Here is a 13701-nt window from a genome sequence, read left to right as displayed (position 1 = left end):
CTGTTTTATTTTATGATAGGGGTAGGAGCACTAGTCAAGGAGCCCTGATAATGCAGAGGGAACCCCCTGTGTGAGACATGATGTAATCCTATATATATATATGCACACAGCTGTTTTTCTCAGCTACTTAGCCTGAGATAGCAGAATATTGTTAATTTAAAGGAATATTTTGTCCTACTGATCCCAGTGAGTAGTGCGAGGAAATATTTTCTTCCTGGTCTCAGACGTGCTCCTTGCAGAGACACTCAGGTACATCTGGGATGGGTTAACTTCCCTGAGGCAGTAAAGGTACAACTCAGGGGGTAGACAGCCTTTCAATTATGTAAAGCTGTTAAAACTTCTAGCTTTATATGTAGTGATAATTACACATTTTGGGGGAGGTGATTGTGAACTTCAGTCTGACCTGCATAAAAAAGAGCACAACATTTCCATGAATTAATTCTTACTCGAATCAGATCATGCTCTTTAGAGAAAACGTCCTTTGACAGAGAACCCACTGCAAAATTTCATAAATTGCTCCAATGTTTCTTTACTCTCTCCATTAAAAAATGTGTATTTTGATTTAGTTTCTTTTGTCTGATCTTGCAGCTATTGATACTTATGACAGTTTTCTTCATGGGATGAAAGGAATGATAGTAGGTTTTCCTGAATTACATTTAGATGGTAATTAAATTGCTGGTCAACCTATTAAAAAAACAAAAACAAAACAAACAAACAAAAAACAACAAACAAACATAAAGACTTAATCAGACATAAACCAAGCAAAGTAAACTCTTCTATTCTCTCAGCAAAAGACGTTTGGTTTTTTTTTTTGTCCTCCGTTCATTCTTGTTTCTTTTTCTTAAACTGTCATCACTTAGTTAACATCTTCCTTGACTTGTCACTATCAGCAGCAGTGACAAAAGATTTTAGTAGCACTAGTGTTGGTGTCAGCTGCAGTCTTGTTACTACCCAATATTTTCCTGTTTGCATATCAAAGGATAACTTACATTTGAGACCAAAACATTGCTCTAGGAGCTCTGTGTACCTAAGAATTTTTGAAATCATTGGTACGGTGTATGATTCTGTTATTAACTGTTTAATTCCAAGCCTGTTTATTTTACATAAAATAAAGAGGTGGAGCAAGACTCTTCTTGCTGTAGAGAGAGCTGAAATGCAGGAAATTCCATTTAAACTTAAGAAGAAAACTTTTTTGTTTCGATTTTCTCCAGGGTGAGCAGAGATAGGTCATTCTTGTAGACCTCTTGGTGGATGTACTGAAGTTTTACAGCAGAGATCACTTTCTCTTCCTTCAGAGACACACTTCTTCACATTACATTTCTGCACAGCATGGACAGGTATTTTATGGGAACTGCTTTGCTCTTCTTGTTCTGTTCCCTGCCTCTGGAAGCACTGTATGCTTTTCAAAGGATTTAGACAGATTGCATTTCACCCTAATTGACTCTACATGCGTGAAAGATAGTAGATCTTACATTCTTAAGTTTACTTCATGAGAGGTTTTTAAATGAGATGATATATCCCATCAGGACCCACTTAGTTGATTTCTAATACAGCATTTAGTTGGAGATCTTTTAAAGATTTATAGTTCATGAACAGTAAAAATAAATAAACATTCAGAAGCAGAACTAGCCCTTTGGATTGGTTGCTTCTATACCTGTTTAATTTAGAGAGATTTCAGTCCACACTAAACTTTTTTTTAGTGTTCTTTAAACATGAACCAAATTATTGGGATCCAACTGTTTCTGGTGGTCTGGATGCCATTGCCAGCACCAGGAGGTGGCCAGCAGGACTGCCCGTGGCAATGGGCTAAAGCTGAAAGTTGTGATTTCTCACTCATGTTTATGGCCTGATGGGAAGCCCTCCTGGTAGAACTCAATCCCTGTGGACGTGGCCATGGGATCATCCAGTCATGTTCTCAGCAGCCAGTGAATCTGTCGTCATTAAAGTTTAAATTGTGCTGAGTTATAATGATAGAAGGGCGCTGCACTGGCAAAACGTGCTGGGAATCACTGATCATCAACTCTCTTACTAATAAGTCATCAATACTTTTCTACCAAGGGTGAGTGGCAAAAGGGAGATCAGCTGAATGGGACAGCCTGATCCCTTGCTGCTTGTCAATTAGCATGTCATGGAAATGTCCATGTTTCTGTAACCTATTTGTCCTGTCCAGCATTGCGGAAAAAATCTGGTACCTTATGCTTACTGATTGCCTAAATATGTATGTGCTGTTTGAGAAGTTTTAAATAGATTCTCCCTGATGTTCTGACCGTTTGCCGAATTGTGTAAGACGCAAGATTTTGCAATAGAATTGCAAACTAAAATGTAAGCTTAAGGTTTTTTAGGATGGTTTTCAGTAAAATAGGAGGAACAAACTGAAAAACATAGGAAGTTTTTTCCTTTAATGATTTATAACGTTTTTTAAACATGGGCAAATATAAAACTTATTTGTGGATGCAAAGTTGATACCAGTGTACTTTAGACTGAAGGTCTCAAATTCTTCAGCTTTAGACTGAAAGTCTAAAATAGAGAATATTGAGTGAGATTATGCCATAGAACAAAGACTACTAGAGAAATAGAGTTTCTCTTAAGGTTTAGAAAGATTAATTTCATTATGTTTTTTCCACCACTTCATTTACATGATACAGTGTCTTATATAAAGAACTAATTGGTTACCTGTTTTTGCTGAAATTTGGAAGGAATGTGGGTTAATAATAATGAGATCTGGCTTCCACTGAAGTGTAGTTCAGGACCATGTTGAGTAACAATGTTGGATGTGGTCTAGCATTTCTCAATTTCAATTTACCTTTCTTATTCAGAAGGGTTAATTACTTATTTCTTCATTGTAAGTAACAATCTTTGGCTCAAATATGCTCAAGCCATCGATTTCCATAAATTATTAAATTTCATTACGGTTCCACTCCTTATGCCAAGATTCAAATCAGAAAGGATGTAAAGCAGAGCATGCTTCCTCGTGGAAGCACCCAACAGCAGGTTATTATCTGAAAGACAACTTCTGAAATTTGGGGTTACCACTTCTTTACAGGTAGACATGGGATGAATTTGCTTGGAAATTCTGGATGTAATATCATGCCATGGCTTTTTCTCTTTTCTCTTTCCTTTTTTTAATCTTTTTTTTCTCTTCGTTAGGCATTTATGGCTAAACAGCTTGTATGCAGGCCAAGTGTTCAGCTATAAATATTGTACTGTCATTGGGAAAACAGGAATTACTTTTTAACCACCCATTGCATTTGCATTTTGGAAGGTGTTGCAAGGAGAAGCAAAGGTTAAGTCAATCTGAAGGGATTTTTGTTTTGTTTTGTTTTGTTTGCATGTGCTTTTTGCTCTTGGCAGCTGGAAAGCAACAACAACAACAAAAAGGAAGTTAGCATGCACACACAATGCTCGATAGATTAAAAACATTCAGCAAATATGTTTACAGAGCTGCACATCCAGCTGTCAAACGGTGCTCCCAAGACAACGCCGCCCCGATGAAAAAAACCCCGCGCTTCCTTATCACCTCTACCTACACCGCAGCATGAAGGGCTACGTCATTCATCAGTAAGCCCTCTCCAAAAAAAAAAAGAAGAAAAATAAAAAAAAAATTAAAAAATCCCTTGCCAAGTCCCCGGAGCTTCTTGCTGGCTACTTAGCATGCTTCTCACGGGCGGCCGCGCGTCGACACGAAGCGGCGCCGCACAAAGCGGCACCCCCAGGACTGCGGCGGGGCTGGTGCGCAGGAAGCTCTCCCCGGGGTTTCTCCTGGCAACAGCACGGGTTGCTGGGAGACAGAATTACTGAAATGGGAGAAACTTTCCCCAACTGGCAGCCTCTTAAATGCAAATCAGGCTTGAAGGAGACTCCTCGTGCCGATAACCGCAATTTCCCTCGCTGAAATGAAAAATGAATCCAGAGGTTCGTTATGCAGGGGATTATGCGTGATGCCGCTCTGAGAAATCACTCAAAGTTGTGTAATAAAAGTGGATAATTATTTCTAGGGAAAGGTAGTGGCATGGTACATGGGATTCAATAGCTTCTCATTGCTGCTACGAGCTGTTCTAGCTTCTCGTTACATCCCTACATTGAGAAGGGATATAACGTGTGAATTTGCTATATTTGCGTCGTTAAATAAACCTGTCAGAAGCGTGACGCTTGTATTTGCATGGGTTATTTTTTCATGTTTTTCACTATTCACAAAATAATATACAATATTATTGTGTGAAGCCTGGGATACTTCGAACTCCTTTAGCTAATTGTGGCCATTTTATCTTTAATGCAATTTTTGCACGAATGACATTGACCTGACATTTTGCTAATGTTGTGACTTCAGAAAAATGGGTGGTGGAGAGAAGCATCTCACTGTCTTCACTTGCCTTCATGCTATGGTTTAAAACCTTTTGCACTTAGATGCTAAAGATCCGTGGAGCCCAGCTGTGTCTTCAGTAGTGCCTGTGTAATTTGGATAAACACATTTTCTTCTTTTTAAATAAGGTGTGTGGCTGACTTTGCCATAGTCACAGTAGCACAAAGTTAGCATATATGGGGAAGATTAAGTTGGTTTTAAATAATGGGCTGTCGTGGCTATTCATGTACAAGTAGGCATTGCTAAAACAGTGCTTATCACAGGTAGAGGCACAGGATTGGGCTGCTCACTCCTGCTTCTCTTTCCATATCAGAAAGAGGAACATGGGGGAAAGCTCGTGGTTTGGCTCTACATGGCACCAAGTACACAGCGGAGACAGAGCACTGGAAGGGACGGTTGGGATCATTGACGTGGTGGATGTCAAAAGACATCACAACCAGGTGAACGGCATCCCCAAAATGCCTCTTTCATCCCTTTCATCCCACAGCCCCTGATGGGGTGAGTCCTGCCTTCGCTGGCTCAGGCATCCAGGCAGTGCACGCTGGGCACAACGGGCAACCATGGGTCCATTGGCTTGTGTTTCATCAGTGTAGCTTTATTTAAAATCAACACAGACTATTTAAAATGTTTTAATTTTGACCCTACTATTTATTGCTCTTTTTGTCCCTTTGTTTATTGTGTCTGCCTAGTCACTTAGCACCTCTCTTTTCTGTCATTTCCTTAATGAGAGAAACTTGTCACATGCCTTTGCATCCCGTGCTCTGTTAAAGAGTAAAGCTATTTTAATGTCTTCCTGTAAAATAGGTCACTTTTCAAAACATATAATTGCACTTTTTAACATGGTTGAGCTGTGTTTATATATGGCATTCTTAAAGCAAAGGGTAACTGGTGTGGACACTCATTCAAACCAGATCTGACCATGATTTATGCTATGGTTACAAGAACAGATTAGCATGGTGTAAGCCAGGTGTGGATTTATAGCATAACTTCTCCAGGTACCTGCCTATGTGCATGCCTTTGTTGTGCACCAAACTCTTAGTAATCTGTCTGGTTTCATGGAAAGATAATAATCTTTGTTACATTTACTCTGGGGTAAAAAAAGTGCAGATAACTCGAAGAGATGCTCTAATATTTTGAGAATTTTGTTTGTGTGAGTCATTTTTGTCTTCTGTTTTTCCCAGAGCACCACAACCAAACTTAATTGAAGGAATGTTATTCAATGACCTATTCCTGTAGTCAGTACTTAGGGCAAAACAAAATTTTCAAGGTTTTACACCGAGTCAAAACTTTTTTTTTTTCCACTCACTTCATCGTATGCTGGATCACAGAATTATAATTTTATTCTTTCTTTTCTTTGATTTTCTTGGTTCATGTACGTGTACAACACTTCCAATAATGAAGAAAAGAATCTCCAAAGTCAAGTTATGCTAAAAGAGAGTTCAGTTGTTCACATATGTAACTGCAGAAGTGCAGCTTTGGTTCCCTCAGAACCTTGTTATACGGTGATGCGATAAAGAAAAAAGGGAGTATGATGTTAAAAAACTTGCATGCTTTAATTGATTTGAAAGTAGGTGAATGCAAAATAGACCTTACATTAGGTTACCAAAAGGCAGTTTTAAGGTTGTTAGAATGCTTTAGTTATTAATCTGTATCTTAGTCCTTTTGTGTTTCTTTGATGCATAGTATTTACTTTCATTTTTTGGGGGGTATAAAAAGCTTCTGTGCTTTAATTAAAGTCTTCTTGTCAAATTTATACCTTCAAATTACAATGATGTACCTTGCCTTAACTACCATTTTATGTAATTTTCATTTAGAAGTTTATTCTTTCTTTGCAACTCTTGAATTTTTTGGCTTGTAATTTGTTGTGTGATGGGTTCTGTTTTATCTTGCGTGTTAATATTTTATTTATTATGTGTAGGCTTTCAGTGGTATGGATACATTTGTATATTGCTCATTGAGATATGTGCAGATTTTTATGATCCATATGAAACTTGCATTTAAATTTCTAGTACAATTAGAATAATACATATAAATAAGTCCTAAGCTCAAATATGATAAAAACCCATGCAATATATAATGATGTTTATTGCAGCTTCTTATTTATTGCTCATAGTTCCTTCTTGTTGGAGATAATGCAAAATGTATGTAGTGGAGTTTCATCTGCTTGGGTAAGGAGATTAGCTGGGTCTTAGTTTCAAAGATGGGATCTTATTTTCTATTGAGTCATGTGGCCAAACTGATTGTATCTGTATTTTTTACTGTAGTTTGGGCTTGCTTTTTCAGGAATTTGACTTTCCAGGAGCCTCTAATGATATTCTAAGGCCTGCCCGAATTTCAGGAATGGCTGAGAAGCAGAACTCTGGTGGGAACCAGTTTTTTTTGGTGCTTGTCAGTGTGAGACAGAAAGCTGTGATCGTGAGAAGCTGTTTTCGCAGGTCAGAGCTTTGGTGCCTGAGACACTGGCTGTGAACTTCTGTGGGGAACCCAGCGAGAAGGCAGCAGTATCCTGCAAGGCAGGATTGTTCTGGTTAGACAGTGAAGTGGTCATGGCAAGCCTGAAGGTTAGCAGCAAAAGCATGCCACATCCTAGACTGCTGCTTTGTCATCAAAAACCACTAGATTTCCATTCTGTTTCCATTTCCATGCTCAATATTTCCCATGAACTGTAGCCATCTCTGTCCCTTGAGTAGGAGAAATGTTTCCACATCACACTGCTTGCTCTCCATGGGAAGCATGGGCTGGTTCTTAATGACAGCAATGTCCACTTTTGTTGGACATCCAAGGCATAATCCAGACTGTGTTGATGGTTCTCCAAAGCTCCTTCTGTTTGACGTTCATCTTTTCCTCTTTACAGGCTCAGAAATGCATTTTTTGTTTCATCACTGAATGCCTACAGATCTCAGCCTGGAACCTGGTTTTATATCTGTGGCTACATCAGCCCATGCCTGGTCCACTCACCCTGCAGGAGCTGGGGAGGTGGAGGGAGCAGGGAGGAGAAGCAGGTCTCCAGCTAGCTCTCTGGGACAGCAAAACAAAATGCAGTAGTGCAGGCTGTTACCTGCTCAGCTTGGAAAGCAGTGCCGTAGGATAGTTCAGGTTGGAAAGGACTCGAGGAGATCGTTGACTCGTGAGGTCAGTAGGTTGGTGGCTGATCTACTGGTCTTGTAGAGGACAGATCACAGACATGAGGATGTCTGGTACGGCACAGTGCACAACAGTGATTCTCCCACAAAGCTTTCCAAACCTCCTAGCCCACACTAGGAAAATCTGCTCACTGGTCATCAGGAGAAAGGGAAATTTAAGAATGTGTTCTTTCACCTACATGCTTGGGTTACAGGGATTAAAGCATTGCCAGAAGTGGAGTTTGCACCTCTGCAAAGCACCTGTGTTACAAACAAAACTGGAAAGCTGCTCTTGCTCTTCGGTACTCTGAATTGTAAGTTATAGAGCTGACACTTGTAGGTCTGACTGTGGAGCCTTGCTGCCCTTGGCAGACTCCTCAACATTTTGCATTTTTCCTGGACAACCACTCTAGATGGTAGGGAGTTGGACAAGATGACCTCCAGACATTCCTTCCAACCTTGACCATTCTGCAGTTTGTTTATCTTTCTATTCAAGAGCTTTATTCCAGATGGTTTTCCTAGCCCTCGAGTTTGACGACACTCTCAGCCTGACCTTGTGATTTAGGTAAAATAGGACAAAATGTGGTCTCAGTGTGGGGATGCCTAGGTAGGTAAGGTTCAGACCACAGAAGGTGGCGTTGCCCATTTAGAATGGGGATGAGAGCTCTTAAAATTTTTATAGACATCATGTGCAGGCATTGTAGTTTGATTCCCAGGACAGACGCTGGTGGTGCACGGATTTTTCTTGTCTTTAAAAATTAGCTGTTTTCTTAAACTAAAAAGATCACAACCCGGAGGTAGGACTGGATTATCACCTCATAAATGTGGCTTGTAGTTTAGAAGAGGGCATTGCAACTTTTGTAATCACGCAGAAAGCATTCAGCTATGAATTAGATAAATGCAACACAGGATTTTTTTTGTCATAGGTATGTAATCATCTGCTGTTTCCCACAAGTTGTGCTTACATTTTAAAAAAGGACAAAATGCTACGTTATGGAATCATTAGGTGATGTCCTGATATGTTTTACCAAACTGTGATACGAATTCTTCTAGGAGTATAAAAGTAAAGTATTTGCACCAGAGATTCCATTATAGTGCGTAGAGTGTATGGGGGCTATTTTTCTTGCTTGCTTGGTTTAGTTTGTATTCCTCCCCAAGGACTCACCCTCTCACCCTGCACTTACCAGGGCTGACCTGATGTGTGATGCGAGGCGCAGAACTGAACTTGTACAGGAGCTGCATGCAAACAACTTCCAACAAATTCAACTTCACGGAATAATAATGTTTAATTTTAGTAGTATCTTGAGTGACTGTTTGCAATGTTACTGCTAAAAAGGGAATGGGAAAGAGAAGGAATTAGCAGGTGAACCAAATGTAGAGGGTGGATTCTTAGGCAGAGTGTACTAATACATCTTTGTACAAAGAAGAGAAATATCACTAAGATGACCCAGAGATATGTTTACAGTTAATTCTTCTTTAGGGTAATAATTTAGCCAGTGATCTTTTCTGTTTCCTTTTAATGATTCCGGAATGCTATGCTTCCTCTTTCCTTCCTCTTTCCTTCCTCTTTCCTTCCTCTTTCCTTCCTCTTTCCTTCCTCTTTCCTTCCTCTTTCCTTCCTCTTTCCTTCCTCTTTCCTTCCTCTTTCCTTCCTCTTTCCTTCCTCTTTCCTTCCTCTTTCCTTCCTCTTTCCTTCCTCTTTCCTTCCTCTTTCCTTCCTCTTTTTCTTCCTCTTTTTCTTCCTTTTTTTCCTCATATCTCCTTTAAAACCATTTCTAAGTTCAGCAGTTTGGGTGTAATTACTTGCTCCAGAGTGCAGCTGCAACCTATTGGGGTTGGACCTGATGATCTTTTGAGGTCCCTTCCAACCTCTACAATTCTGTAATTCTGAAATTAAGCAGTGCAACTAACAGGGTATCAGGTTTTCATGTTCATTTCTTCAGAAATTGAACATTCTGTTTTTTAAAAGTGTCTCTTGATGTTGTTAGCAACTGCACACGATTCCCATTAAAACAGTGTTGAGCGGAGGAGGGATTTGGCGTAGGACTTGCTTCTCAGTATTAAGTGGGTTAACAAATATGTTTTTGCATCAAGTTGTCTAAATTCCATACTATTTGATTTAATTTGGTCCCCTGTGCTGTACTGTGTCATCAAATTGCTTTTCAAAGTACCTGAAGGATGTTCTCTTTTGTGGAGTAGGATAACATCCCACTCGGTAGGTTGGATTCAGACTCTGAGTCCCGAGCATGGGCATTGCAGGCTCTTTCTATGCCAATAAATTAAACTATATATATACATATAAATATAATATAAATTATATATATTAGGGTCCTGCCCTATGGATGTTGAGGACTGTATGTGTAGATGCCATCCTTTGTGGCATACAAGTGTGGTGTGGCTGTGGCTAGGCTGGTGACACAGGTTCAGAGGATGGGACCTGCAACCACGAAACACCCGTCAGTGGCACCTTTCTGTCTCCACACTTCGGTGGTGCAAAGTGCAGACTTCCTAAGCTGTCCATTTAAATGACTAAATTCCTGCTTGAGTCGTCATTAAGGAGTCACAGGAGTCATCCTTGTGTTGAGCATTTCACATGCCAATTAAGACCTACTCAGTATTCAATTTAATTTACAACAATTAAAAGCAAGCTTTTTGAATGAGAGAGAAAAAAGAGACCGTCAAATAAATACCCTGCGTATGTGGATATATGTGCACAGGCATTCCTGGGTACTGCTGTAGTAAAAATAAGTCATTCTGGTTTCATTAAACATAATGCCAATTTAGAAGTGGAAAATGAGTAAAAAATTGCTCTCTCAGGGCTGATTACTGGATGCAGGTGAGGAATTGTGAGATACTAATCTCTGTAGAACCATTTAAAACATTTAGATTGTGAGAATATAATAGTTGAAAAGAATGTTGAACACAAAATAAAGCCCTTTGTACTTGAAATTTACAACAAAGCTCTTGCTCAGTGCGTAACAAAGAATATGTTCTTATTCCTTACACATGGACTGTCAATTATGAGAGGGTAACCTGACCGCATTTTGGAAAAATTCTCTGTCTTGTTAATTTGATTTTTCAGAGAATCCTTTTTCATAATCACTGAAGATATTGAGACTTTCTATCCACTTCATTACAAGTCTATTTTCAGTATACCCAAGTTAACTGTAAGTGGATACCATTACGAATATCTATGTCTACCTAAAGTGCTATGCATATATTTTTAATGTTGCACACTGTAATTGCTTTTCTAAATGACAGTCACAAATGCCTGTGAAGCTGAGTTCCTAACATTTTGATTTTTGTAAGTATCTGTTTTTCTCCTGAGATATGAAAGAAAATTATAAACAGTTAAGGGTACCAATGATGTTTAAACTTTGATGTAGTACTTTATAAATAGAATGCATGCATCTAAAGTCTTCTGAGTGGCACTGGACAAAGAGAATGGGAAAACACTTTAACCTATGAACGCAAATTCTCTTAGATATATTCAGGAAAAAAAGCTGTCCACATTGCTGGAGAAGAACACACATAGTGAAGACTGACCTGTGTATTCTGCACTTTCAGACTGGGGCGTCGTGCCTGCAGATGATGAGTTGTTGAAGTCTATTCCCACACTGAAATATTTAGGATGTTGTTGATAGCTTCCCATAGGGTTTGGACTTGCCATCTGTTTGCCTTGTGAAGCTGAGGAACACTCACCAGTGTCACAGTTGGCCAGCCCTAAAGCCACCGCACTGCAGCACAGTCTAGGCATGCAAATTTGTTGTGTTGGGTTTCAACAGGATTTAATTGGAACGATCCATTTGTAGCATTAATCCTCCTCCAAAGCGTCGCTTGACTACTGCAGCCTCCCACAGAAGAAGCTCCAATCGCGCATCCATTATATTGTCGAAATGATAAATGAAGGTGGTAAGTGGTCAGCTGCCAAGGAAGACCGTCTGTCCTCCAGGAAAGTTAATTGGGTGCGTGCATAACGAGGCAAAAGTGGCTGTCATAGAGTCATAGAAAGGCTTGGGTTGGAAGAGACCTTAAAGATCACCCAGTTCCAACCCCCTGCCATAGCAGGGATGCCACCCACTAGATCAGGTTGGCCAAGGCCCCATCCAACCTGGCCTTGAACACCTCCAGGGATGGGGCATCCACAAATTCTCTGGGCAACCTGTGCCAGTGCCTCACCACCATTAGGTAGATATAGGTGGCCCCTACGTCTCATCAGGCCACTGATGGCTCACACTAGGAAACTGGAGGACCTGGAAAATCCACTGGAGGTCCATGCGGGTCTTGACCTTCATGTTGGGATTGCTCATGCATTCAGAGGCCTTTTCTCTTGTTTTCTTTTTTTTTTTTTTTCATTTTTTTTGTGGTTAAACCTCGGAATGTCCACTTACTTCAGCTGTTGCTATCTCCATTTGCTCGTTGTGCATTGCCACATTATTTTTTTTTAGTTTTTCACATACTTCTGTCTGTATTCCTTGTTCTTTCGTATTGTTCTCTGATATAGCTACATTCACTTATTTATGGAATCTTAGATCTTCACTAGTGTTTGGCTATTTAATAATAAATGAAAACAGAAAAGAGAAGCATCATTAGGCAATTGTTACCATCTCCCCATAAGAATGGTCCAGGCAAAAGTAACCTTTTTCCTGACACTTAATGTATTTCACCTTTTAATAATACATCAAGAAAGCATCTGGCTCCAAAATCAGACTCCTAAAAAAATCTCTGCCTTGTTCTCAGAAGAATTGTTTCACTTATGTTTAAAGGGAATGCCTAGAACTGCTAACAGGAGTGTGAGAGCAGAAATGCTAGTAGAGGTAGCCCAGTCTTGACAAATTTGCCATGTTAAGAATGTGTTTATTCTTAAGAATAAGGTGTTTGGGGGGGATATCATGCATATGCTGCTTACGAGCAGTGTTCTCATGTAACAGCTTAAGCAAATGGCTTACCTCTTCCATGCATAAGTTTTCCACTTGCTCATTTGACAGGTGTACTGCTATGGGTAGCCAGGTGTATGACTTCAGTGAGACACAGGTGCGCTTGAGTGTGAGGTGGAAAAATACGTGAATAAAGGAATTTTGAGAAAAGACAGAGTAAGAAGACATCAGGAGGGTTTTGGGAGTAGAATTTTAAGTGAACAATTTGCAGGGGGACAAAGTGAAAAAAAAATAAAAAATAAATAAAATAAAAATTGAATTGAGTGATGACCAGGACACGGATAAATATATATATATGTATTTTTACCAATTCCTAGAAGAAAATATGAAATCAGTATCTAAGAAACTGCAAAAGAATAAAAGCGTGGATTTTTCTTTGAGCGTGTGGATGTAGGTGGTGTTGAAGGACAGAGCTATGTGTTGTTTTGTAATGGTAAGCCTGAAGATGATCAAGTTTGCACTGGAGATGGATAGGAGAATATTTGGGAAGAAAGATGAGGAATCCAACTTTATATACTGTGCACTGCAAGAGGATGACATCAAAGAAATATAATGAGGATAGCTGGAGGTACAAGAATGTTCAAGAGAAAAATGTTGGAGTCAAAGGTACTTTATACAGTTTCTAATGTAGACCCTGGTTTCCTGGGACTTGAGCGGTATCCCAGAAGGGAAGAGGAAGGGTCTGACATTAGGATGGTGGGAAGCCAAGGGGCAACAAGGAGAAAATTGAAGAAGCCAGTGGTAATGAGAACGACTGGCAAAGAACATGGAAAAAGTCCCAAAACAAAAGGTGTGGAGAAAGTTTTGCAGTTTCTTTCCATCTGAAGGTTATTGGATTTAGTGGTACGCTAGACAAGTTGGAGCAGGGAGCTTATTTATGGAAAAGAAGAGAAATTGTTTGTGTGGAGATCTCAGAGAAGAGGAGGATGCATCTTGGAAGGTGGTACTGAGGGTGGTGTGAGCAGTGCTGCTGGAGTGGGGCAGAAATGCAATTGCAGAGTATTTAAGAGATGAAAGAGGGAATTAGGAGAGTTACAGTAAAGTACACAGTTGAAAACATGCTATACAAGAGGAAGAGGGTAGTCATTTCTGCAAATGAGACCCGTCGTGTTTGGAGCAGTGCATGTTGAAAGATAAAATAAGGCTCTTCATCGTATTAGCAATTCTGCCCGCTTTTGGAAGGTATTTGGCTGCTGGGAAATACATTTGGTTTTCCTGCCTTACTTTCAGCAGGAATAATGTTAAATAGTTAAAGTTGTTCATCTCTACTGGAATTATATAC

General features: G+C 39.7%; 1 protein-coding gene and 1 long non-coding RNA gene across 5 annotated transcripts in view; both read left to right on the top strand.

Annotated features, from left to right (window-relative positions):
- MSRA (methionine sulfoxide reductase A) overlaps window positions 1-13701 on the top strand; it is a 271927-nt gene that overhangs the window by 6816 nt on the left and 251410 nt on the right. The gene's annotated exons all lie outside the window — the stretch shown is intronic.
- Window positions 196-4146, top strand: LOC311434315. The gene is made up of 2 exons (XR_014691382.1): window positions 196-1337; window positions 3352-4146. It is a non-coding gene; the product is annotated as an uncharacterized lncRNA (long non-coding RNA).

This window comes from Aythya ferina (assembly GCF_964211825.1).
Source record: "Aythya ferina genome assembly, chromosome: 3".
Taxonomy (NCBI): Eukaryota; Metazoa; Chordata; class Aves; order Anseriformes; family Anatidae; genus Aythya; species Aythya ferina.
The sequence above is the reverse complement of the archived record's forward strand: the minus strand, read 5'-3'. Positions and strand labels throughout refer to the sequence as shown.